Source organism: Carica papaya, chromosome 6 (assembly GCF_054855325.1).
Source record: "Carica papaya isolate Zhongbai chromosome 6, ASM5485532v1, whole genome shotgun sequence".
NCBI lineage: Eukaryota > Viridiplantae > Streptophyta > Magnoliopsida > Brassicales > Caricaceae > Carica > Carica papaya.
The window spans coordinates 12,667,105-12,692,703 of NC_142314.1; positions in this window are offsets into that span (position 1 = coordinate 12,667,105).

Genomic DNA, 25,599 nt, shown 5'->3' on the forward strand with positions numbered 1-25,599 from the left:
GGATTTGTTGTAAATTATGCTCCATTGGTCTTTTTGTGTTTTCTACCCACCTTTACCTCTGTGACGGTGAGATATCGTGATGTCTTTACTGGGCTAGTGTAGCTCATTCCTTATTTAATCATTTCAGATCAAGAGGACATCGTTCCCGAGCCGGTTCCCCAGGAGGACGACGAAGGGGACGCCTAAAGACTCCATAGTCATATTCGTAGCTTTTACTTTCAAGTTTCTCCTTTAGGTAGTTTGATCTTTTATATTTTGTGAGCACGTTTTTGGTTTTAGTGTAAGAGATGTTATTCAAATTTTGACTTCGCTTCCGCATTTGATATTTTTAATATACATTTCATTATGAATTTCCGGGGCTGCTACATCCTAAATATTATAATTCTAAAGAATATCAAAATATTTATTAAATTAAATAATCTAATATTTTGACGAATTAATTAATTATTAACAAAGATTAACTAGTTTTTTATTATTAAAAAATAAAATAATATTTAACAACTTATTATTAAAAATCAGCAACAAGAAGCAAAAAAATTTAGTTGTACTGGAAAAAAATAATATGCAAAAAATTGAAGAAGACAAAAAAAAAAGAAATAGACAAGGCTTGCAGCTGTAAGAGGAGCGCTCGCCTGGTTGCACTCTAGAATCAACAAAAGAAAAGAACAAGAAGAATAAGAAGAACAAGAAAAAGAAGAATAAGTAGTAGTAGTAGGAGTAGTAGTAGCAGCAGTAGTAATGGCAGTATTAATAATAGTTGCACTAATAGCAGTAGTAGCAATATTAGCAGTAACAGTAGCAGCAACAGTAGTAGTAGTAGTGGTAGTAGCAATAGCAGTAGTAGCAATATTAGCATTAGTAACAGTAGCAACAGTAGGAGTTATAGCAATAGGAGCAACTGTACCAGTAGTAGCAATAACAACAGTAGTAGCAGAGTAATAGTAAAAATGGTAGTAACAGTAGTAATAATATTATTGGTAATAGTAGCAATAGTAGTCCTAGTACTGGTACCTATAAATACCTATGTACTTGAAAGCTTTTAGTATCAACCACAAATCAAAGCTTGAGTTTCTCAATTAGTCTTTTTTACTTCTTCCTCTCATATTTCAACAAATTATTATATTCAGTTAGCGTATCTCTTCATTTTTTTAACAAAAATAAAGCAAGCCTAATTTATGATTTTTTCATTTGTAGGTTAATTTGTACATTCAAATTCTTCTTTAATTGAATTAATATGACAATAAAACTTTTCTTTTCTCATTTAAATTAATTAATTAATTTAAGTGAAGAAATCTCTAAAAAAAAACTGGATAATTAATAATACTATTAAAATAAACTAGTACTTATAAATGCCCATGTACTTGAAAGCTTTTAGTATCAACCACAAATCAAATCTTGAGTTTCTCAATTAGTCTCTCTTACTTCTTCCTCTCATATTTAACCAAATTATAATATTTAGTTAGCCTATCTATTCATTTTTCTAACAAAAAAAATCAAGCCTAACTGATCAATTTGTCATTTTTATGTTGATTTGTGTATTTAAATGCTTCTTCAATTGAATTAATATGACAATAAAATTTTTTTCTTTATTTAAATTAATTAATTAATTCAAGTAAGAAAATCTGAAAAAAAAATGCTGGATAATTAATAATACTGTTAAAATAAACTAGTACCTATAAATGCCTATGTACTTGAAAGCTTTTAGTGTAACGGCCCCGGAAATTTAAATAAAATATATATATTAAAAATGTCAAATGCGGAAGTGTGATAAAAATTTTGACTAACATCCCTTACACAATAACCAAAACGTACTCAAAATATGAAATTTCATACTAACTAAGAGAGAAACTCGAAAATAAAAACTATAAATATAACTACGGAGTCTTTAGGCATCCCCTTCGCCGTCTTCCTGCGGAACGGGCCCGGGAACAATGTCTTCCTGATCTGAAATGGTTAAATAAGGAATGAGCTACACCAGCCCAGTAAAGACATCACACTATCCCACCGCCACGGGGTAAAGGTGGATAGAAAACACAAAAAGACCAATGGAGCATAATTTATAACAAATTCGTTTATTAACATAAAAAAAACCTTTACTGTCCACTTACCTCGGTGAAGTTCATAAAACAACATACGAAAGCAATAACATTATCATCATCATGAAATCATATGAACTGTATAACATAATACTTACCACGCCTTTGCATTTCAATCATTACACAACATATTTTTCCTCATTTACCACCCTACTAGTATCCATGGGGATCCATAGGGGTCCTGCTACCCGTGAACCCTTAACACTTGTAATCAGATTCCAGGGCCGTCCCCATACCCCGTCCGGTATGGGCACCAAAACACATAAGGTCTCCATACCCCATCCGGTATGAGAGACCACAATCCCGGTAGGGTCCCCTACGGACCCGGTCCGTCCACCATCTCCCAGGATATCTAGTTAGGCTGACTACATTATCCAATTATCAATTTACGTAACCTTTTATTTCCTTTTTCCTCAGTCAGCATCATCAAATCACACACAAACAGGCAAACCAGTAATTTATGCCAAACAAGACAACACACAACATCGGGTTCTCAGTTATTCAACCCATAATCAATAAAATAGTGAAATATGCACACGAAACTATGAAATAAAAACATAGACCTCATACTGCATTTAAAATTGTAAAATAGGACAAACAACAGCTGACCGACAAACACACCAGACTCGGGCTCCATTAGCGACCTTAAACAATTTCACACATCTATTGATTCATGAAATACCATTTTATCATTTATTGAACTTTAATACCGTGATAGGAAATAGGGTGAGGGGTCCTTACTTGTTTCGGGGTCTGAATACGGCCCTACAGGCTGTCCCTAATTTTTCCTGAATTTTTTATGGGGAACTAAAACGCACTACTGGTACCTGCACGTGTCCCAAAAAAATCCCAAATTAGACCCAGGGCCCCTTTCGGCCAATATCGCAATTCCGGCACGGCGGCTCCGCTGTGCTCCGGCGACAGCGCCGCCGCAAGCGGTGGCGATACACTTCGGGTTGGCCGTTTTCGGCCATTTCTGGCCGAATTCAGCCACACTTGCATCGGTCCCTACGATAAAACAACCCTAGGGCCCTCGGTGGGCCAAAAAATCACGAAAAATCGAAGCTTACTGGCGGCGGTGCTCTCGGGTGCGGTGGCTCTCCGGCGTGAATCGTGTTTTGGTGATTCGGCTCCGATCAACCTGTAGAGAAAAGAACGGTGATCACAGTGGTATAAAATTTGCATTGAACGGAGGCCGGGAAGGGCCTCATCGGAGACAAAAATCGAGGAGGGGCGCGGCGGCGCCGCTGGGTTTCGGCTGAGTTTTCGGGCCGTTTGGCAGGTAGTTTGGCTCCCGTTTGGCCATAAGCGGACTCAGCGTCGAAAAACGAGCAAGGAGGAGAAATATTACCTCGATCAGCGACCGGAAACTTCCCCGGTGCGGCGGCGGGTGGCGGCGGCCGGCTCCTCTGGCGACTGGTTCTTCTTCTCCAGCGAGCACTGGCGGCTAGGGTTTCTTTGGTCCTGTGTGGGTGGGGGTATTTATACCATTCGCCTTTTAATCTTGACCGTCCATCAAGATTGAATATGGGCCGTTCGATCGCGATTTAATTGGGATTAAATCTGGGTCGTCCGTGCGCGCGGGAACGGATCTGGACCGTCCGATCGTGCGCACACGGATCGCCCCCGTGGCCCGTCCCCTGGCCAGCGTGTCCTTGCCACGCGGCGCGTCCTGGTTCGCCAGGGCTGCTGACTGGGCCCCTGACGTGACACAACTTTTCTAAATTACCTTTTGACCCCTGGTTTTCGATTTTCTTTTCAAAAATATCCCCAAAATCTAAATTTTCACCATTTTTTCCCAAAATCAATTTCAATTAAATCTAAATAATATTTTTACCCAATTTTATCATTATTATTATTTTTATTTTTATTAAATTAAATAAATCAATTAAAATTTTAATAATTACAAAATAAACTAAATAAAATAAATTAAAAATTAATAATAATAATAATAAAATTATTGGGTGTTACAACTCTCCCCCCTTAAAGAAATTTGGTCCCCCAAATTTGCCTTTTACTCTTGGTCGAGCAAATGGGGATACTGGGCTCCAAATTCTGATTCCAGTTCCCAAGTAGCCTCCCTGGGCGTGTGGTTCTGCCACACGACCTTTACAAATGATATTTTCCGGTTGCAGAGTATTCTGCTCTTTCGGTCCGTGATACCGACCGGTACTTCTTCATAAGACAAGTCCTCTTGGAGTGGAAGTGGTTCATGAGCCAAGACATGAGAAGGGTCCGGGTTGTACTTACGTAGCATAGATACGTGAAACACGTTGTGGACTCTGGAGAGCTCGGGAGGCAGTGCTAGTCTGTAGGCAGCGGTGCCAATCCTGTCTAAGATTTCAAAGGGTCCAATATATCGGGGGTTTAATTTTTCCCTCTTGCCGAACCTACTAACTCCCTTGAAAGAAGTGACCTTAAGAAACACACGGTCGCCTTTCTCAAACGCTAGGTCTCTCCTCCGGATATCTGCATAACTCTTCTGCATACTCTGAGCTGTCTGAATGTTCTTCTTGATTTTAACTATCTTGGACGTGGTCTCCTCTACCAACTCCGGGCCGAACAATCTTCTATCGCCCACTTCCTCCCAACAAATCAGTGACTTGCACGGGCGCCCATATAGCGCCTCATATGGAGCCATGCCGATACTTGCTTGGTAGCTTTTATTGTAGGCAAACTCTATCAGGGGTAGATGGTCGTCCCAATGGCCCCCGGAGTCAAGGACACAAGCTGGGAGCATATCCTCAAGCGTACGAATTGTCCTCTCTGATTGTCCATCAGTCTGGGGATGGAAGGCAGTACTAAGAGACAACTTTGTTCCTATAGCTTGCTAGAAGCTACTCCAAAACCGAGAGGTGAATCTGGGATCCCTATCGGACACTACTGTTACTGGAACCCCATGCAATCTGACTATCTCCCGGATATACATCCTTGCCAACTTGTCCAATGAATCAGTCATCCTAATGGCTAGGAAGTGGGAAGACTTGGTAAGTCGGTCAACGATTACCCATATGGCATCGTGTCCTGAACGCGCCTTGGGTAGCCCCGATACGAAGTCCATAGTGATATGTTCCAACTTCCACTCCGGGATCGGTAAAGGCTGAAGTAACCCACCTGGGCGCTGATGCTCTGCCTTGACCTGCTGACATACCAAACATTTAGATACAAAGTCGGCTATGTCTTTCTTCATCCCATGCCACCAAAACCGGGGTCGCATGCTTTGGTACATTTTGGTGCTTCCTGGATGCATGGCAAACTTCGAGCCATGGGACTCTGTCATGATGTCCCTTTTTAACTCACTGTCATCTGGGACACACACCCTGTCTTGGAAACGAAGTAGTTCATCGGCAGATATTCGGATTTCTGAGCTCCCTCCCTATTTTGCATTCTTCTTGCGGGCTACCAGGGCGGGGTCAACTGTCTGGGCTTCCCTTATTCTCTGAATTAACTCGGGCACGACTGTCAGGCGGCCTAAACATGTGACTCTCTTCAGATCATGAAGTCGAACCTGTTGTGTGGCCCCAATTGGTCTGCATTCTGAAACCATCAAATGGGCTAAGATACCTGCACTTTTCCTGCTGATGGCATCTGTTATCACGTTGCCCTTACCCGGATGGTATAAGATGTCACAATCATAGTCCTTAAGGAGTTCCATCCACCTTCTCTGACGCATGTTGAGATCCTTCTGAGTGAATATGTGTTTCAAACTCTTGTGATCGGTATAGATCTGAAAGGTCTCTCCGTACAAATAATGGCGCCAGGTTTTCAAGGCATGAATGATTGCGGCAAGTTCCAAGTCATGGGTGGGATAGTTCTTCTCATGATTCTTTAACTGTCTGGACCCGTATGCTATAACCTTTCCATGCTGCATTAGGACACAACTCAGGCCCAGATAGGAGGCATCACTATAAACTGTATATCCTCCCGATCCACTCGGTAAGGCTAGCACGGGTGCAGTGGTCAGCCACTTCTTTAATTCTGAAAAACTTCTTTTACAATCTTCATTCCACTCGAACTTGACATTATTCTTTGTGAGTCGGGTTAGAGGAGCTGCTAGACTGGAGAATCCTTCAACGAACCTGCAGTAATAACCTGCCATTCCCAGGAAGCTACGGATTTCCTTAACTGATGTTAGTTTCTTCCAACCAAGTACCGCTTCAACCTTTTCAGGATTCACTGATACCCCTTCCTTCGATATGATGTGTCCTAGGAAGGCAGTCTGCTCAAGCCAGAATCCACACTTACTCAACTTCGCATATAGCCTCTTGTTTCTAAGGACCTGCAAAACTTGGGCCAGATGGTGAGCATGCTCTTCTCTGCTTTTTGAGTAGACTAAGATATCATCGATGAACACGATGATAAACTGATCCAAGAACTCTCTGAAAACTCTGTTCATTAGATCCATAAAGATTGCCGGGGCATTGGTTAGCCCGAATGGCATGACCAGGAACTCATAGTGTCCGTACTTGGTTCGGAAGGCCGTCTTGGGGATGTCTTCTGTTCTTATCTTCACCTGGTGGTAACGTGATCGTAGATTTATTTTAGAGAATACTTGTGCACCCTGCAGCTGATCAAAGAGGTCATCAATCCGAGGAAGGGGATACTTGTTTTTTATCGTGACCTTGTTCAATCCTCTGTAATCAATGCACAGTCTCAACGTTCCATCTCCCTTCCTTGCAAAAGTGACTCCGGCACCCCAAGGGGACACACTGTGTCTAATAAAACCGCTGTCTTGCAATTCAGTGATCTGTTTCCTCAGCTCTTCCATCTCAATGCGACTCATGCGGTAAGGAGCAACCGAAATGGGCTGGGTACCTGGCTGTAGGTCTATAGTGGACTCGACTTCTCTGTCCACTGGCAGACCAGGTAGTTCGTCCGGAAACACATCTGGAAAGTCTCGGACTACGGAATCTCTTGAGTACAAATTTCCCTCTTGGGCTTGCCTAGTCAGAGAAAACAACAAGATTAAGGCAATAGAAGTTAAGAAAACTTGCCATCAAGGAATACGTGCTTAATAATTTTATTAATTTGTAAATGGCTACTCGTTAGGAGGATTAAATACAACTTTCTTGTTGAAGCAATCTATGGTGGCGTGATACGCCGCTAGCCAATCCATTCCTAAGATTACATCAAAATCCCCCGTGTCTAACTCTATCAGGTCTACACTCAGCTTCCTATTTGCTATCTCCACGGCACAAGCCCTATAGATAGCTTCCCCTAGTAGTGTTTTACCCCCAGCAGTAGACACAAGCAACAGTGATTCAAGTTTATCAGGTGATACATTAATTTTAGAAGCAAAAGCATGTGAAACAAAAGAGTACGATGCACCAGTATCAAATAAAACATGAGCCATATGGTCACAGATAGTATACATACCCTGTACCACATCCGGGTCGGCGTCGGCATCCTGCTGGGTAAGGTTGTATGCTCTGCCTTGGATAGGAGGTCTCCTTTGATTCTGGTTCCTCGGGCACTCTCTGGCATAATGCTGGGCACTGCCACAAATGCGACAAGTGTTGTTGAGGCGGTAGCAGGGTTGGTCCCCGTGATCTCTGCCACAGTATTGACAGGTCTTCCCACGTGCTGTCCCTGGAGCTTGAGGAGGGGCATGGATGGCTGGTCTGGGCCTCTTGTTTGGTTGGGCAGGCGCCGCGGGTGTTGGCCTACGGAACGGAGCTGAGGGTCGGGAACTCCCTCCTGGCTGAGGACGGGTGCTGAAGCTTCTTTCCATGATCTGTGCCTTGGCTAGGACTGCTGAATATGTCTTGAGCTCCAGTACTACCAAGTGTTGTCTGATCTCTGGGCGGAGACCCGATTGGAATCTCCTGGCCTTTCGGCCCTCATCCATCAATGTCTCCGGGGAGTATCGGCCCAGCTCGAGGAACTTACAAGCATACTCTGATACTGTCATGTTTCCCTAAACTAGTTGAACAAACTCTGTTTCCTTTAGGTGTCGAATGTGCTCAGGGAGATACTCCGCACGGAAGGCCGTTAGGAACTGCTCCCAAGTGACTGGTGTAAGCAGGGTGGCCTGCTTGAGCTCCAACCAACGTCTTGCTTTCCCTACCAGCATGAAGGAAGCAAGGGCAGCTCTCTGCTCAGGGACTACCCCCAAGATCCTGAAAGCTCTCTCAGTCTCCACTAGCCAGTACTCGGCCTCTTCGAAAGAGGATACTCCTGCAAAGGTGGAGGGGTTCAGTCTCCTGTACCTCTCTATATAGCCCGGGTCGATCAAGGAAGGAGTGGGGTCCCGTGGAGGAGGGACTGGACCCGACTGGGGATAGATTGGGGGACCCTGTGGTGGCACCTGCTGAAATGGTGGGGGCACCGGATTGTACTGTGGCGATGCCGGGCAGTACGGTGGCTGGGGCACCGGTTCATACTACGGCGGTGGTGCCGGGTGGTACTGTGGTGGAGCAGGCTCGTGCCCTGGTGGCTCGGGATCCGCTTGCTGTAGCGGTGGCTCAACCCGTGGTAGTGGGGGAGGTTCGGGTAACTCCCTTCTCTCCTCTCGACATTGCTGGGCGGCCATGATCCTTTCCAGCATCTCAAATATTCTGTCCACATCTTCCCGAAGGGAATCATCCCGGGCTGCTCGGTTTAGTGGGGGTCTTCCTCTCCTCATCTCTCTGCACCTGCATTTCATAAGGAATAGTTGAGTACAGTTTATCGGTGAATATTTCTCTAAGCATTATTGTGTAAGGGATGGGTCCAGGGAACGCAGCTCTGATACCAACTGTAACGGCCCCAGAAATTTAAATGAAATATATATATTAAAAATGTCAAATGCGGAAGCGTGATAAAAATTTTGACTAACATCCCTTACACAATAACCAAAACGTACTCAAAATATGAAATTTCATACTAACTAAGAGAGAAACTCGAAAATAAAAACTATAAATATAACTACGGAGTCTTTAGGCGTCCCCTTCGCCGTCTTCCTGCGGAACGGGCCCGGGAACAATGTCTTCCTGATCTGAAATGGTTAAATAAGGAATGAGCTACACCAGCCCAGTAAAGACATCACACTATCCAACCGCCACGGGGTAAAGGTGGATAGAAAACACAAAAAGACCAATGGAGCATAATTTATAACAAATTCGTTTATTAACATAAAAAAAACCTTTACTGTCCACTTACCTCGGTGAAGTTCATAAAACAACATACGAAAGCAATAACATTATCATCATCATGAAATCATATGAACTGTATAACATAATACTTACCACGCCTTTGCATTTCAATCATTACATAACATATTTTTCCTCATTTACCACCCTACTAGTATCCATGGGGATTGGTCCCGCTACCGGTGAACCCTTAACATTTGTAATCAAATTCCAGGGCCGTCCCCATACCCCGTTCGGTATGGGCACCAAAATACATAAGGTCTCCATACCCCGTCCGGTATGAGAGACCACAATCCCGGTAGGGTCCCCTACGGACCTAGTCCGTCCACCATCTCCCAGGATATCTAGCCAGGCTGACTACATTATCCAATTATCAATTTACGTAACCTTTTATTTCTTTTTTCCTCAGTCAGCATCATCAAATCACACACAAACAGGCAAACCAGTAATTTATGCCAAACAAGACAACACACAACATCGGGTTCTCAGTCATTCAACCCATAATCAATAAAACAGTAAAATATGCACACGAAACTATGAAATGAAAACATCAGACCTCATACTGCATTTAAAACTGTAAAATAGGACAAACAAAAGCTGACCGACAAACACACCAGACTCGGGCTCCATTAGCGACCTTAAACAATTTCACACATCTATTTGTTCATGAAATACTGTTTTATCATTTATTGAACTTTAATACCGTGATAGGAAATAGGGTGAGGGGTCATTACTTGTTTCGGGGTCTGAATACGGCTCTACAGTGCGCCTACAGGCTGTCCCTAATTTTCCCTAAATTTTTCCCGGGGAACTGAAACGCACTATTGGTACCTGCACGTGTCCCAAAAAACTCCCAAATTAGACCCAGGGCCCCTTTTGGCCAATATCGCAATTCTGGCACGGCGGCTTCGCCGTGCTCCAGCGACGGTGCCGCCGCAAGCGGTGGTGATTCGCCTCGGGTTGGCTGTTTTTGGCCGTTTCTGGCCAAATTCGGCCACACTTGCATCGGTCCCTGTGATAAAACAACCCTAGGACCCTCGGTGGGCCAAAAAATATGAAAAACCGAAGCTTACCCGCGGTGGTGCTCTCGGGTGCAGTGGCTCTCCGGCTTGAATCGTGTTTTGGTGATTCGGCTCTGATCAACCTGTAGAGAAAAGAACGGTGATCACAGTGGTATAAAATTTGCATCGAACGGAAGCCGGGAAGGGCCTCATCGGAGGCAAAAACTGAGGAAGGGCGCGGTGGCGCCGCTGGGTTTCAGCTGAGTTTTTCGACCGTTTAGCCGGTGGTTTGGCTCCGATTTGGCCATAGGCGGACTTAGCGTCAAAAAACGAGCAAGGGGGAGAAAAATTACCTCGATCGGCGGTTGGAAACTTCCACGGTGCGGCGGGGGGTGGCAGTGGCTGGTTCCTCCGGTGACTAGTTCTTCTTCTCCGGCGAGCACTGGCGGCTAGGGTTTCTTTGGTCCGGTGTGGGTGGGGGTATTTATACCCTTCGCCTTTTAATCTTGACCGTCCATCAAGATTGAATCTGGGTCGTTCATCGCGATGCAATCTGGGCCGTCCGTGCCTGGTTGAATCTGGGCCGTCCGTGCGCGTGAATCTGAGCCGTCCGTGCGCGCGAGAACGGATCTGGGCCATCCGATCGCGCGCAGGCGGATCACCCCCGTGGCCGGTCCCCTGGCCAACGTGTCCTTGCCATGCGGCGCGTCCTGGTTGGCCGGGGCTGCTGACGTGGCACAACTTTTCTAAATTATGTTTTGACCCCCAGTTTCTGATTTTCTTTTCAAAAATATCCCCAGAATCCAAATTTTCACCCCTTTTTCCCAAAATCAATTTCAATTAAATCCAAATAATATTTTTACCCAATTTTGTCATTATTATTATTTTTATTTTTATTAAATTAAATTAAATTAAATTAAATTAAATTAAATTAATCAATTAAAATTTTAATAATTACAAAATAAACTGAATAAAATAAATTAAAAATTAATAATAATAATAATAATAATAATAAAATTATTGGGTGTTACATTTAGCATCAACTACAAATCAAAACTTGAATTTCTCAGTTAGTCTCTCTTATTTCTTCATCTCATATTTTAACAAATTATTATATTTAGCTAGCCTATCTCTTCATTTTTTCTAACAAAAACAAATCAAGCCTAATTGATGATTTTGTCATTTGTAGGTTGATTTGTACATTCAAATTCTTCTTCAATTGAATTAATATCACATCCAAACTTTTTGTTCTCATTTAAATTAATTAATTAATTCAGTTAAGGAAATCTAAAAAAAATTATGGATAATTAATAATATTATGAAAATAAACTAAATTTTTTATGGTGTTACATATAATGCAGTAGTAATGACAGTAGTAGTAGTACTAGTAGTAGCAATAGCAGTATTAGCCTCAGTAGTAGAAATAGTAGTAGTTGTAGTAGAAATAGTAGCAGTATTAGCAATAGCAACTATGGCGGCTGTAGTAGTAGTAGCAGTTGTACCAGTTGTAGCAGTAGTAGTAATAGCAGTAGTATTAGTAGTAGTAATATTAGTACTAGTAGTAGCATTTGTAGTAGTAGTACTTATAAATACCCATGTACTTGAAAGCTTTTAGTATCAACTACAAATCAAAGCTTGAGTTTCTCAAGTAGTCTCTCTAACTTCTTCCTCTACTATTTCAACAAATTATTATATTCAGCGATCCTATCTCTTCATTTTTTCTAATAAAAACAAATCAAACCTAATTGATGATTTTGCCATTTGTAGGTTGCTTTATGCATTTAAATTCTTCTTCAATTGAATTAATATGACAACAAAACTTTTTTTTACTTAAATTAATTAATTAATTCAAGTAAGAAAATCTGAAAAAAAAAATTTTGGATAATTAATAATATTATTATAATAAACTAGTACCTATAAATGCCCATGTACTTGAAAGTTTTTAGCATCAATCACAAATCAAAGCTTGAGTTTCTCAATTAGTCTCTCTTACTTCTTCCTCTCATATTTCAACAAATTATTATATTCAATTAGCCTATCTCTTCATCTTTCTAACAAAAACAAATAAAGCCTAACTTATCATTTTGCCATTTGTAGGTTGATTTGTTCATTCAAATTCTTCTTCAATTGAATTAATATGACAACAATTTTTTTTTCCTCATTTAAATTTATTAATTAATTGAAGTAAGGAAATCTAGAAAAAAATTTTAGGATAATTATTCATACTATTAAAATAAACTAGTACCTATAAATATTCATGTACTTGAAAGCTTTTAGCATCAACAACAAATCAAAACTTGAGTTTCTCAATTAGTCTCTCTTATTTTTTCCTCTCATATTTGAACAAATTATTATATTCAGCTAGCCTATCTCTTCATTTTTTCTAACAAAAATAAATTAAGCCTAATTGATGATTTTTTCATTTATAGGTTGATTTGTACATTTAAATTCTTCTTCATTTGAATTAATATCACATCCAAACTTTTTTTTCTCATTTAAATTAATTAATTAATTTAAGTAAGGAAATCTAAAAAAATTATAGATTATTAATAATATTATTAAAATAAACTAAATTTTTTATGGTGTTACATATAATGCAGTAGTAGTGACAGTAATAGTAGCAGCAGTAGTAATAATTGTGGTAGTAGTAGAATTAGTAGCAATAGTAGCAATAGCGACTGTGATAACTGTAGCAGTTGTAGCAGTTATAGCAGTAGTAGTAGTAACAATAGTATTAGTAGCAGTAGTATTATTAGTAGTATTAGCATTTTTAGTAGTAGTATTAACAGTAGTAGTACTTATAAATACTTATGTACTTCAAAGCTTTTAGCATCAGCCACAAATCAAAGCTTGAGTTTCTAAATTAGTCTCTCTTACTTCTTCCTCTCATATTTCAACAAATTATTATATTTAAATAGCCTATCTCTTCCTTTTTTCTAACAAAAATAAATCAAACCTAATTGATGATTTTGCCATTTGTAGGTTGCTTTGTACATTCAAATTCTTCTTCAATTGAATTAATATGACAACAAATCTTTTTTTTCTTTATTTAAATTAATTAATTAATTCAAGTAAGGAAATCTGGAAAAAAAATGCTGGATAATTAATAATACTATTAAAATAAACTAATACCTATAAATGCCCACGTATTTGAAAGCTTTTAGCATCAACCACAAATCAAAGCTTGAGTTTCTCAATTAGTCTCTCTTACTCCTTCCTCTCATATTTCAACAAATTATTAGATTCAATTAGTTTATCTCTTAATTTTTCTAACAAAAACAAATCAAGCTAACTTATCATTTTACCATTTGTAGGTTGATTTGTACATTCAAATTCTTCTTCAATTGAATTAATATGACAACAAATATTTTTTTTCTTCATTTAAATTTATTAATTAATTCAAGTAAGGAAATCTAAAAAAAAAATTATGGATAATTATTAATACTATTAAAATAAACTAGTACCTATAAATACCCATGTACTTGAAAGCTTTTAGCATTAATCACAAATCAAAGCTTAAGTTTCTCAATTAGTCTCTCTTACTTCTTCATCTTATATTTCAATAAATTATTATATTCAGCTAGCCTATCTATTTATTTTTTCTAACAAAAACAAATCAAGTCTAATTGATGATTTTGTCATTTATAGGTTGATTTGACATTCAAATTCTTCTATAATTGAATTAATATGACAACTAAACTTTTTTTTCTCATTTAAATTAATTAATTAATTCAAGTAAGCAAATTTAAAAAAAATTATGGATAATTAATAATACTATTGAAATAAACTAAATTTTTTATGGTGTTAGATATAATGAAGTAGTAGTGACAGTAGTAATAGCAGCAGTAGAAATAGCAGTAGTAGTAATAGCAGTATTAGTAGTAGTAGTAGTAACTGTGATAGTAGCAGTAGTAGTAGTAGTAAAAATAGTAACAGTAGTAACAATAGCAACTGTAGCGGCTATAGTAGTAATACCTATTGTAGTAGTTATAGCAGTAGTAGTAGTAGCAATAGTATTAGTAGTAGTAGTCTTTGTGGTAGTAGTAACATTTGTAGTAGTAGTATTAGTAGTAGTAGTACTTATAAATACCCATGTACTTAAAGACTTTTAACATCAACCACTAATCAAAACTTAAGTTTTTCGATTAGTCTGTCTTACTTCTTCTCATATTTCAACAAATTATTATACTCAGTTACCTTATCTCTTCTTTTTTTCTAACAGAAACAAATCAAGCCTAATTGATGAGTTTGTCATTTATAGGTTGATTTTTACGTTCAAATTCTTTTTCAATTGAATTAATTTGACAAAAAAAATTTTGTCTTCATTTAAATTAATTAATTAATTAAAGTAAGAAAATCTAAAAAAAAGATTGATAGTTAATAATACTATTAAAATGAACTAAATTTTTTTAGTGTTACATATAATGAAGTATAAGTGATAGTAGTAATAATAGCAGCAGTAGCAATAACAAAGTAGCAACAGTAGTAGCAGCAATAGAAGCAACAACAGTAGCAATAGCAGTATGACTAGTAGTAATAGTAATAGTAATAGTTGTAGTAGCAGTAGTAGTAGAAATAGTAATAGTAGTAGGAATAACAGCAATGGCGACTGTAGCCGTATTAGCAATAATAATAGTAACAGTTATAGTAGCAGTAGTAAAAGTAGTAGCAATAGTTGTAAAAGTACCAATAATAAAAGTAGTAACAGAAGTAACAACAGTATGAATAATAAATATTAGCAGTAGTTATAATAATAGTGGTAGTAGTAGTAGTAACAACAGTAACAGTAGCAGTATTAGCAACAGCAGTAGTAGTGGTGGTAGCAGTAGTAGTAGTAGTAGAAATAATAGCACTAACAATAGTATTAGTAGTAGTAGCAGCATTAATAGTAGTAGTAGTAGTAGTAGTACTATTACTAGTATCTATAAATACTCATGTACTTGAAAGCTTTTAGCATCAACCACAAATCAAAATTTGAGTTTCTCAATTAGTCTCTCTTATTTCTTCCTCTCATATTTCAACAAATTATTATATTTAACTAGCCTATCTCTTCATTTTTTCTGATAAAAACAAATCAAGCCTAATTGATCATTTTACCATTTTAAAATTAATTTATACACTCAAAATCTTCTTCAATTAAATTAATATGACAATAAACCTTTTTTCCTTATTTAAATTAATTAATTAATTCAAGTAAGAAAATTTGAAAAAAATATTGGATAGTTAATAATGTTGTTAAAATAAACTATATTTTTTTCGTTATTACATATAAGGCAGCAGTAATAGTGTAGTAATAGTAGTAGTAGTAGTAGTAGTAGTAGCAGCAGTAGAAGGAGCACTAGAAGTAACAGTAGTAGTAGTAGTAGCAATAGTATTAGTAATAGTAGTACCATTTGTAGTAGTGGTACCTATAAATACTCATGTACTTGAAGGCTTTTAGCATCAACTACAAATCAAAACTTGAGTTTTTCACTTAGTCTCTCTTACTTCTTCCTCTCATATTTCAACAAATTATTATATTCAATTACCTTATCTCTTTATTTTTTTTAACAAAAATAAATAAAGCCTAATTGATCATTTTGCCATTTGTAGGTTGATTTGTACATACAAATTCTCTTCAATTGCATTAATATGGCAACAAAACTTTTTTTTCTTTATTTAAATTAATTAATTAATTTAAGTAAGAAAATCTTAAAAAAAATACTAGATGGTTAATAATACTTTTAAAATAAACTAAATTTTTATAGTGTTACATATAATGCAGTAGTAGTAGTAATACTAGTAGCAGTAGTAACAACAATAACAGTAACAATATTAACAGCAACAATAGTAGTAGTAGTGGTAGTAGTAGTAGCATTATTAGTAGTAGTAGTATTAGCAGTAGTAGTAGTAGTAGTAGTAGTAGTAGTAGTACCTATAAATACACAAATACTTGAAAGCTTTTAGCATCAATCACAAATCAAAACGTGAGTTTCTCAATTCATCTCTCTTACTTCTTCCTCTCATATTTCAACAAATTTTTATATTCAACTAGATTATCTATTCATTTTTTTGAACAAAAATAAATGAAGCCTAATTGATCATTTTGCCATTTGTAGGTTAATTTGTATATTCAAATTCTTCTTCAATTAAATTAATATTGCAATGAAACTTTCTTTTTCTCATTTAAATTAATTAATTAATTTGAAGTAAAAAATCTGAAAAAAAATGTTGGATAGTTAATAATACTATTAAAATAAACTAGATTTTTTATAGTGTTACTTATAAAATACAGTAGTAGTGGCAGTAATAGTAGCAGCAGTAATAGTAGTAGTAGTAGCAGCAATGGTAGTAGGAGTAGTAGCAGTAGTAGAAATAGTAGCAATAGTAGTAATAAAAACAGTAGCTGCTGCATCAGTAGTACCTATTGCAGCAGTAGTAGCAGTAGTAGTAACAATAGAAGTAATAGTATTAGCAATAGCAATAATATTAGTAGTAGTAGTAGTAATAGTATTAGTAGTAGTAGTAGAAGGAGTACTAGCACCTATAAATACTCATGTACTTGAAGGCTTTTAGCATCAATTACAAATGAAAACTTGAGTTTCTCAAATAGTATCTCTTATTTTTTCCTCTCATATTTTAATAAATTGTTATATTCAGCTAGCCTATCTTTTTATTTTTTTCTAACAAAAACAAATCAAGGCCAATTGATTATTTTGCTATTTGTAGGTTGATTTGTACATTCAAATTCTTCTTCAATTGAATTAAGATGGCAACAAATTTTTTTTTCTCATTTGAATTAATTGATTAATTCAAGTACGAAAATCTGAAACAAAAATATTGGATAGTTAATAATACTACTAAAATAAATTAGATTTTTTGTAGTGTTAAATATGATGCAGTAGAAGTAATAGTTGTAGCAGCAGTAGCAATAGCAGTAGTAGCTGTAGCAGTAGCAGTATTAACATCAGCAGTAGTAGTAGCGGTAGTAGCAGTAGTAGCAATTGTAGCCATAGCAGTTGTAGCAGTAGAAGTAGTATTAATAGTAGTAGTATTAGTAATAGTTGTAGTAGTAGTATTAATACCTATAAATACCCATGTACTTGAAGGTTTTTAAGATCAACCACAAATTAAAGTTTGAGTTTCTCAATTAGTCTCTCTTACTTCAACCTCTCATATTTCAATTAATTATTATATTTAGCTAGCCTATCTATTTATTTTTTCTAACAAAAACAAATCAAGTCTAATTGATCATTTTGCCATTTTTTGGTTTATTTATAAATTTAAATTCTTCTTTAGTTAAATTAATATGACAATGAAATTTTTATTTATTTAAATTAATTAATTAATTAATTTAAGTAAGAAAATCTGAAAAAAAAATATTGGATAGTTAATAATGCTATTAAAATAATATTTTTTATGGTGTTAGATATAATGCAGTAGTAGTGGGAGTAATCTTAAAAGTAGTAGCAACAGTAGGAGCAGTGGGAGTAGCAATATTAGTAGTAGTAGTAGTAGTAGTGGTGGTAGTAATAGTAACATAAGTAGTAGTAATAATAACAGTAGTAGAAGTATTAGCAATAATAGCCGTAATAGAAGTAACAGTAGTAGTAGTAGTAGTAGTAGTGTTAGTGGTAATAATAGTAGCATTAGTAGTAGTAATAATAGTAGTAGTACTACTACCTATATATACTATGTACCTGAAGGCTTTTAGCATCAACCATAAATCAAAACTTGAGTTTCTCAATTAGTTTGTCTTACTTCTTCTTCTCATATTTTAACAAATTATTATATTCAGGTAGCTTATCTTTTCATTTTTTCTAAAAAATAAATTAATTGATCATTTTTTCATTTGTAGGTTGATTTGTACATTTAAATTCTTCTTTAATTGAATTTATATGACAACGAATCTTTTTTCCTTGTTTAAATTAATTAATTAATTCAAGTAAGAAAATCTGAAAAAAAAATGCTGGATAGTTAATAATTACTATTAAAATAAGATTTTTTGTGGTGTTTTATATAATGAAGTAGTAATAACAGTAACAACAGTAGCAGCAGTAGTAGCAGTAGCAGTTGCAATAACAGTATTAGCAATAGTAGCACTAGCAGTGATAGTAGCAGTAGTAAAAATAGTAGCAATATTAGTAGTAGTAACATTAACAGTAGTAACAGCTATAGCAGTAATAGTAACAGTAGTAATAGTAGTAAAAGTAGTAGAAGTAAGTAACAGTAATACTAGCAATAGCAGTAATATTAGTAGTAATGGTAGTATTAGTAGTAGCAGTAGTAGCATTAGTACAAGTACCTATAAATACCAATGTACTTGAAGGCTTTTAACATTAACCACAAATCAAAACTTGAGTTTCTCAATTAGTCTCTCTTACTTCTTCATCTCAAATTTCAACAAATTATTACATTCAGCTAACCTATCTCTTCATTTTTTCTAACAAAAACAAATCAAGCCTAATTGTTTATTTTTCTATTTGCAGGTTAATTTATATATTCAAATTCTTCTTCAATTCAATTAATATGATAACGAAACTTTTTTTCCTCATTTAAATTAATTCAAGTAAGGAAACTTGAAAAAAAAAATTCTAGATTGTTAATAATACTATTAAAATAAACTAGATTTTTTGTATTGTGTTAATTATAATTTTATTAAAAATTTTAAATAATTTTGTAATTTAATTTTAATATAAATTACAGTTCCAACTGCTTAAGTTTAATATAATTTTATTTGAAGATTTATGAAAAAAATAATTAATTAATTTTAGTATTATTATAATTAAAAATATATAATAAATAAATAAACTAAAAAATAGTTATATCAATCATAGTAAATCTGCTCATTTCACAACGTAAGAATTATATTAAGGATAAAATATTATTTTACTGTTTAAATTTTAATCCATTTTATTTTGTAAGTATAATTGTATATTTTATTAAAAAAACAGTTCCAAGTTTTAAAATTTTTTTAAATGACTAAAACAGTTAAAAGTAAATGCAAGAATTCTTTTAAAGTTGGAAATAATAGGGATATGTTGTCATTTAGACAAAAAACAGTAAGAAATATAATTGAGCTGAAATGTTTGATTGTTCATATAATCTTACCGTTGGATTATCCAAATTTACTTCAAGTCAAATTCACATCCAAAATAACGATGAATACATAGAAGTAGGTTGGAAAATAAGTCATATGACCTTTTGGTTCTTTTTCTTTTCAGATGTTGGGTTAAATTTATTCTCAAACTTAATTAAAACTATAATGGAAGGTTAGCAATGGTTATTATTTTCTTTTCTATTTTTATAGAGATATTTGTATTTTTTTTAAGGTTAATATGCATATGTCATTAAAAAATTATTTCATTAAAATGTGTATTTTTGTCAATATTTTAATTCACTTTGCTTTGCTCGAAAGGACATATCTCTTGATTTTTCTCTTCCAAAAATTTCTAGACGTGGTTTAGAAATATATTCTTATAAATTCATAATTTTTTGGGTAAAAGTATGAATAATTCATTTCCTAATTATGTAAAATTTATTTTTATTTTTTAATTGAGAAATTTTTTTTATTGATGTTAAATTAGGATGGTTGGCATATGAAGATGAGGAAATTGGATTTTCGCTACTTACATGAGCTGGGGAAGAGAAGTATTTAGTCCACGTAACATACCTGGCTGTCCAATGGGGAATGGTCACTTTCCATTGGGCCTCAGTAATGAAACAAATGCAATATATTATAAAGTTAGAATTGTTGATGAAACTAATCATCATCTTATTGACTTGTGGACACAAAGGATATCAAAATTATGGTGTGAATTTAGGGAGATCTAAAGAGTTTGGTCTTACATTTTTTTGCGGTGGTCTTGGAAAGTTAAAATGAAATAAATCTTTTTATTTGCGGTGGTCTTGGAAAGTTAAAATGAAATAAATCTTTCTTAAAATTACTTGATAATGTATTATCTTTTCTCTTGAAAGAAATTTTTAAATATTATATGTATAATATACATATTAATTTTATATATATGTATATAATATTAAAGGGTGGTAGGAAGAAATAAATATGGTAAAGTTTATTTCCCAAGCCTCCATCCATCCTTGGTTTTATCTTGGGGTGAGATGTATTAGATAATTATGTTTTTTTGAATTTCATTAATATCATTAAGAAATAAGCAAAGCAAGCATAAAGCAAGTAAATTAAACATGAGAATAGAAAAATTTTATGTTGGAAAAATCCAAATTTTGTAAAACATTAGATTAAACATTTTTATGGTATGAGTGGATCTAGTCCGATCAATTCTAGTACGGATTGACAACCACTTCTGTATAATTTTTTGGTTTGGTTTATTTCATTTTATATTCTTATATTCATACATATAAGAATATGTATATTCTTATTTACATTTAATTTTTTTATCTATTAATAAAAATGTATATTCTTATATATATTCTCATTTTATATCACTTTACTTCATAAAATTACACATATATTCATCTAATTAATGGATTAAATGCATCTTTTAATTAATTGCGTAAAAAATCGATATTACTTTATAATGTGGCTTAATGTAGTGCGCACTTCACTAACTGTATGTATACACATATATATATATATCAAATAAGATTAATTCATAAATAATAAAAAGTCTAGTGTCTTCAATTTTTTTAAAGTAATCAATTCATTAAGAGTTAGGAAAACATTACAGCAATATTGGGAGGTAAACTCTCCCAAACATACAAACAAAAATGGGAACGAGCAGTCTACGCAATGTTATGGGCTACCCTTGCCTTGTCTTTGAAACTTATGGTTACATTAGCTTGAAGTGCCAGCAGAGTCTTACAATCTTCGATAATGAATATGAACTGAGAACAATCTTCCCCATTGGTCATCAAAGCATTTTTTACCATTTGTGCGTCCACTTCGACAATGCCCAACCTAGTGATATTGGAGATTATATATTGCAGTGAATTACAGTAGCCAAGTAGTTTAGTTAGATAGGGAGATCGGTACCATCATAACCTGTTAGAGAAAACCATCAATACTCTTTCTGCATAGTCTTAGACGATGCTCCCTATCCTGCCTCATAACCTGCTTCAAAAATTGTACCATCCACATTGCATTTCCAGACCCCAAACGATGGAACTTCCCATAGTAGGGACCTTGACTTGGTGCACGAGAGTTGTACCTTGCCTCTATCTCTAACTTAATGTGCCTGTCTCCATTCATGCGAAAACTTCCTTGCTAGAAAGATGGAGGTTTAATCACCAAACATCCTTCAAGTCCTTAGAAATTAATTTCGCTCAAGTTAGAGGTTCCATAAGCAGCAAAGTATCTCCATTAACTCCCGTTTTGCCATTGTTTTAGCTTGATGTTCCATCCATCTGAATACGTCATTGGTATATCTTACCTGGAAGTGTATACCTAGTTTTCGCCAGTAAGCCCTAGCTCTTTTCACAATCAAATAAGACATGCTCGGTTGTTTTCTCTTTGTCACATCTAGGGCGCACATTCATAATTCCAATCCCTTTCTCATGCAGTTTAGATTTTTCCAAGGGAATATTATTCAACAATCTCCATGTGAAATTCATAACTTTAGGCGGGGGGGGGGGGGGGGGGGACTTCTGACTGCCACAAATACTTCCACATGTTAAATGATCGTTGTGCATGGTTTGCATGGGAACCCATCAAATGCTGGTATGCCAATTTTATGATCTATTTGCAATCCTTCGAGTGACTCCAAATAAATTTGTCAGCCCTGCTTCTCAGGCTAATCGGAATACTCATAATGACATTGACTTCCTCATCCATAATAGACCCCTAACATTTCCGTTGCCATTTATTTTTATTTATTAAAGAGTTTCATATGATGATGTTATTTTTATTGGTACTAATGAGGGCATTAAGGATTCCTTCTACAATATGGATAGAAAATACTAATCAGTTAAGGCTCAAATCCCCATTCCACCTACAATAAAGGGTATCACTGAACACTTTCTCAAACATGTTCAATATGGGGCTTCGTAGCTTGTCTGACTGAGGCACATTAGTTACCAAAGATGGCTACACGCGTACCCTCCTTCTCTAATAAATACTAAACGGGTTTCATAGTCTCTCAGTAATTCTTTTATTTTTATTTGTTGTTATTTTGAATTTTCTTATCCCCTATTGTAATATTCCTTAACTTATTTATATTATTTCAATTTTATTACTTATTTGGTTCCTTTTTTATTTCTTTAATTAGTTTTTCTTTTATTTGTAATTTAACTTAATATCTTTTTTTATTCTCAATTTCATTTGTTATTCCAAAAACTTTGTCATTATATCGCTTTACCATTTTGGTCAATGATTTATAATTTAATTCTCTATTTATTTTATAAATATAATTTCTAAATGTACTTACTTTGGTTCTCCATTTGCTTTATTAAGGTACTATTATTATTTTACTATTCTTTTATTTTCAATTTATTATTCTTATGACCTTCTTGGTCGATTAAATTTATAAGTGTTTAAACAAGTTTAATGGCAAACTTCTACTTACCTATGTGTTTCTCTTGGTCTACCAAGTTCTTGACTTTAATTTATTTTAAATCACTAAGTTTGTGATTAAAATTTTAAAATCATTTTTTGTATTCAATTGTTAGTTATTTACTTCATTTCCTTTATTTTTTCATATGTACATACATATGCTTATATGTATATATATCCACAGCACACAGATTTATATACTTAAATTTTTTTTGTACATGTAACTACACCATATAAATATATGTATTCATAGTAACATATACTGGAATGATCTGTACTCTAGATGGAGTCAGGAGTATCCCTGCATATCAACCACAAATTGATGCTAAGTCGAATTAACATAAAATGCGGAAAAATTAACTTTGTCTATGACTTCTTCCCTTACAACATTGGTGAAACTTAAAATAGTTAGCCCCTAACATGAGATGTTTACACTTTCAAAAAGGTAGATAATGGTTTAGAGTTTGAAAAATTAAGTTGACACTAACTGATGTTAACATATATCCTCCACCCCCTATAGATCTCATTATTTTGGCTAATCTTGAGTTTTTTCTTGGTTTTTGTGCTCTAAAAAATATGAATAAATGAACTACACATGCTCAATAAAAACAATTTAATACCCTAAACTCCAAGACTAATAATTGAATACCTCTCTTCTCTTTTTTCTTTACTCTCATACTTGTTCAATCTTTTATATGTAGTGGTCATAGCTGATAGTATTGTTAAATGGTTACAATTACAACTATTGTTTTATTTTATCTATTTACAGTGACAATGCACACCCATTGTTTTGAATAAGTGATAAGTGTTTGAGGGAGAGAACGGATGGAGAGATATGGGAATAAATGGAAAGGGTTACAAGGCAGAAAAAGGGAGAAGAATTGGACAGCCTTCTAGGGGACTATGGTGTTAAACCGAAAACCTTCCTAAGGAAACACGGGTTACTATTTCTAGTGTGTGGATCAATTTTATGTGGGTGTGTGGCCAGTTGGTAGTCCAAAAATGTGTGAAAATAGTGTACCTCATCTGCTGTATTAACAATTGTTGATTGCATTTGTGAGCTGTATGTTGTGTAAATAGTTATATGTGTGTGAGCAGCCAAATATGGGTTAGATTTCACATCATTTCCTTGTCACATTATCTGCTTATTTTCTTTACTATGTAATGCATTAACCTACTATAGGTTATTAAATGTGTTACATAAGTGGATGGCAAATATGTGATCGGAATGGGTGTGACACCGAGATATTAAATATACTACTCCTTATTTACTGACCTGAACAAACCATCCACAAAATTGAATATTGTGATGGGTTGTGTGAGTCACCGAACAACGATCGTCTATGTAACAGACTAAAATGACGTCGTTTTAGGAGACCCCAAAATGGCACTGTTTTAGGAAAAAAAAAAACAAAGGTGTGTTTACCTATAGTTGAGAAAGTTGAAGAGGCAGAGGCGTGTATGCCTCTGCTACTGGGCAAAAACAAAGAAGAGGAGACTTGCACACCGAGGAAGAAGGGTCGTGCAAGACTCCTTCCGCCCCTCCCTATAAAACGTGAAGGGAGGGAAGGAAATCGGTGCAGGAAGAGAGAGAAAGAGAGAAAGAAAAAAAAGAAAGAGAGAGAGAGAGATGAAGATAGAGAGAGAAGGGCTATAGTTACCATTAATTGAAAACTGAGATAGGAGAGGAAGAAGAAGAAGAAGAAAAAGGTAGAGGAGAGTCCGGTGCTGCGCGCAACGGTGCACATGAGAAGAAGATGATTTGTGTGCGCAACGGTGCACATGAGAAGAAGACGATTTGTGCGTGCAACGGTGCACATGAGAAGAAGACGATTTGTGTCGCAGCTTGACGTGTGTTTTGCTATTATGCAGCTCCCTTCGGCGCGATCCCACCAAATCTATGTCAGATATGAGGGTGCAAAGTGCTCTACAATGAATTTTAGCCAATCCGTAGTGGCGATCGACAGCGAATGGCAGCGGTGCATGGCGATCCGATGGAGGTGCGTGTGGAGGCGCGCAGACTTTTCTTTGTTGTGGGTAGTGAGTGTTAGGAACCCGGTTCGGGTAGGTGAGTTCAAAAAACCCTGACGGTTTAATGTTTTATATTTATAGTTAATTAATCCTATTTAATTTTAATGCAATAGATTATTTATCCGGTTTAGAATTAGGGATAAGTCTGGACACGAATGTTTGAAATTAGTAGATAACAAATTCATTACTAACCCGATACGTATATCACTGTAACAAATTGATCTTGTACATCAGAGATAATTTCACGAACAAGATTTAGATGGAAATCAGGTAAGTGCGTAAGCAATTACAAATGTAGTTTAATCTTTCTAAGATACTAAAACTGTGATGTTTAATAACTGGTAATTAGGCACAGGATTCTGACAATATTTTACTATTGATTGTTGTGTTCCTATTTATGTTTACTACTGAAATTGCTAATGAATTGTTTATCTATGTTTCGGTAACTGAATTCGTATATCTACTAGTTACTATGTAATTGATTATATATTAAGGATATCTAGAAGTGTCTAGGTTGGTGAATAGTTCTAGTATACGTATAATAGGTATAGAATATATTAAATAATAAAATTTAGAAAAAATTTTAGAGAGTTGAAATAAATAAATAGACATTAAAAGATTTGGGAAACTCATTTAACCTATATCACCGAGGGGTGGCTGTGTTATATCCTTTTGTTGTGTGACTGTGGTGAACCCTACCCGTGGATACGACTTTAGCCAGATATCACGAAGCGATAAGTACTGTAAAACTGTAAACTTAATATTGTATATTACAAAATGTAAACTATGAACTGAACTATAATGTATTCACATCGTAGAGGGGATCTTTACTGCTC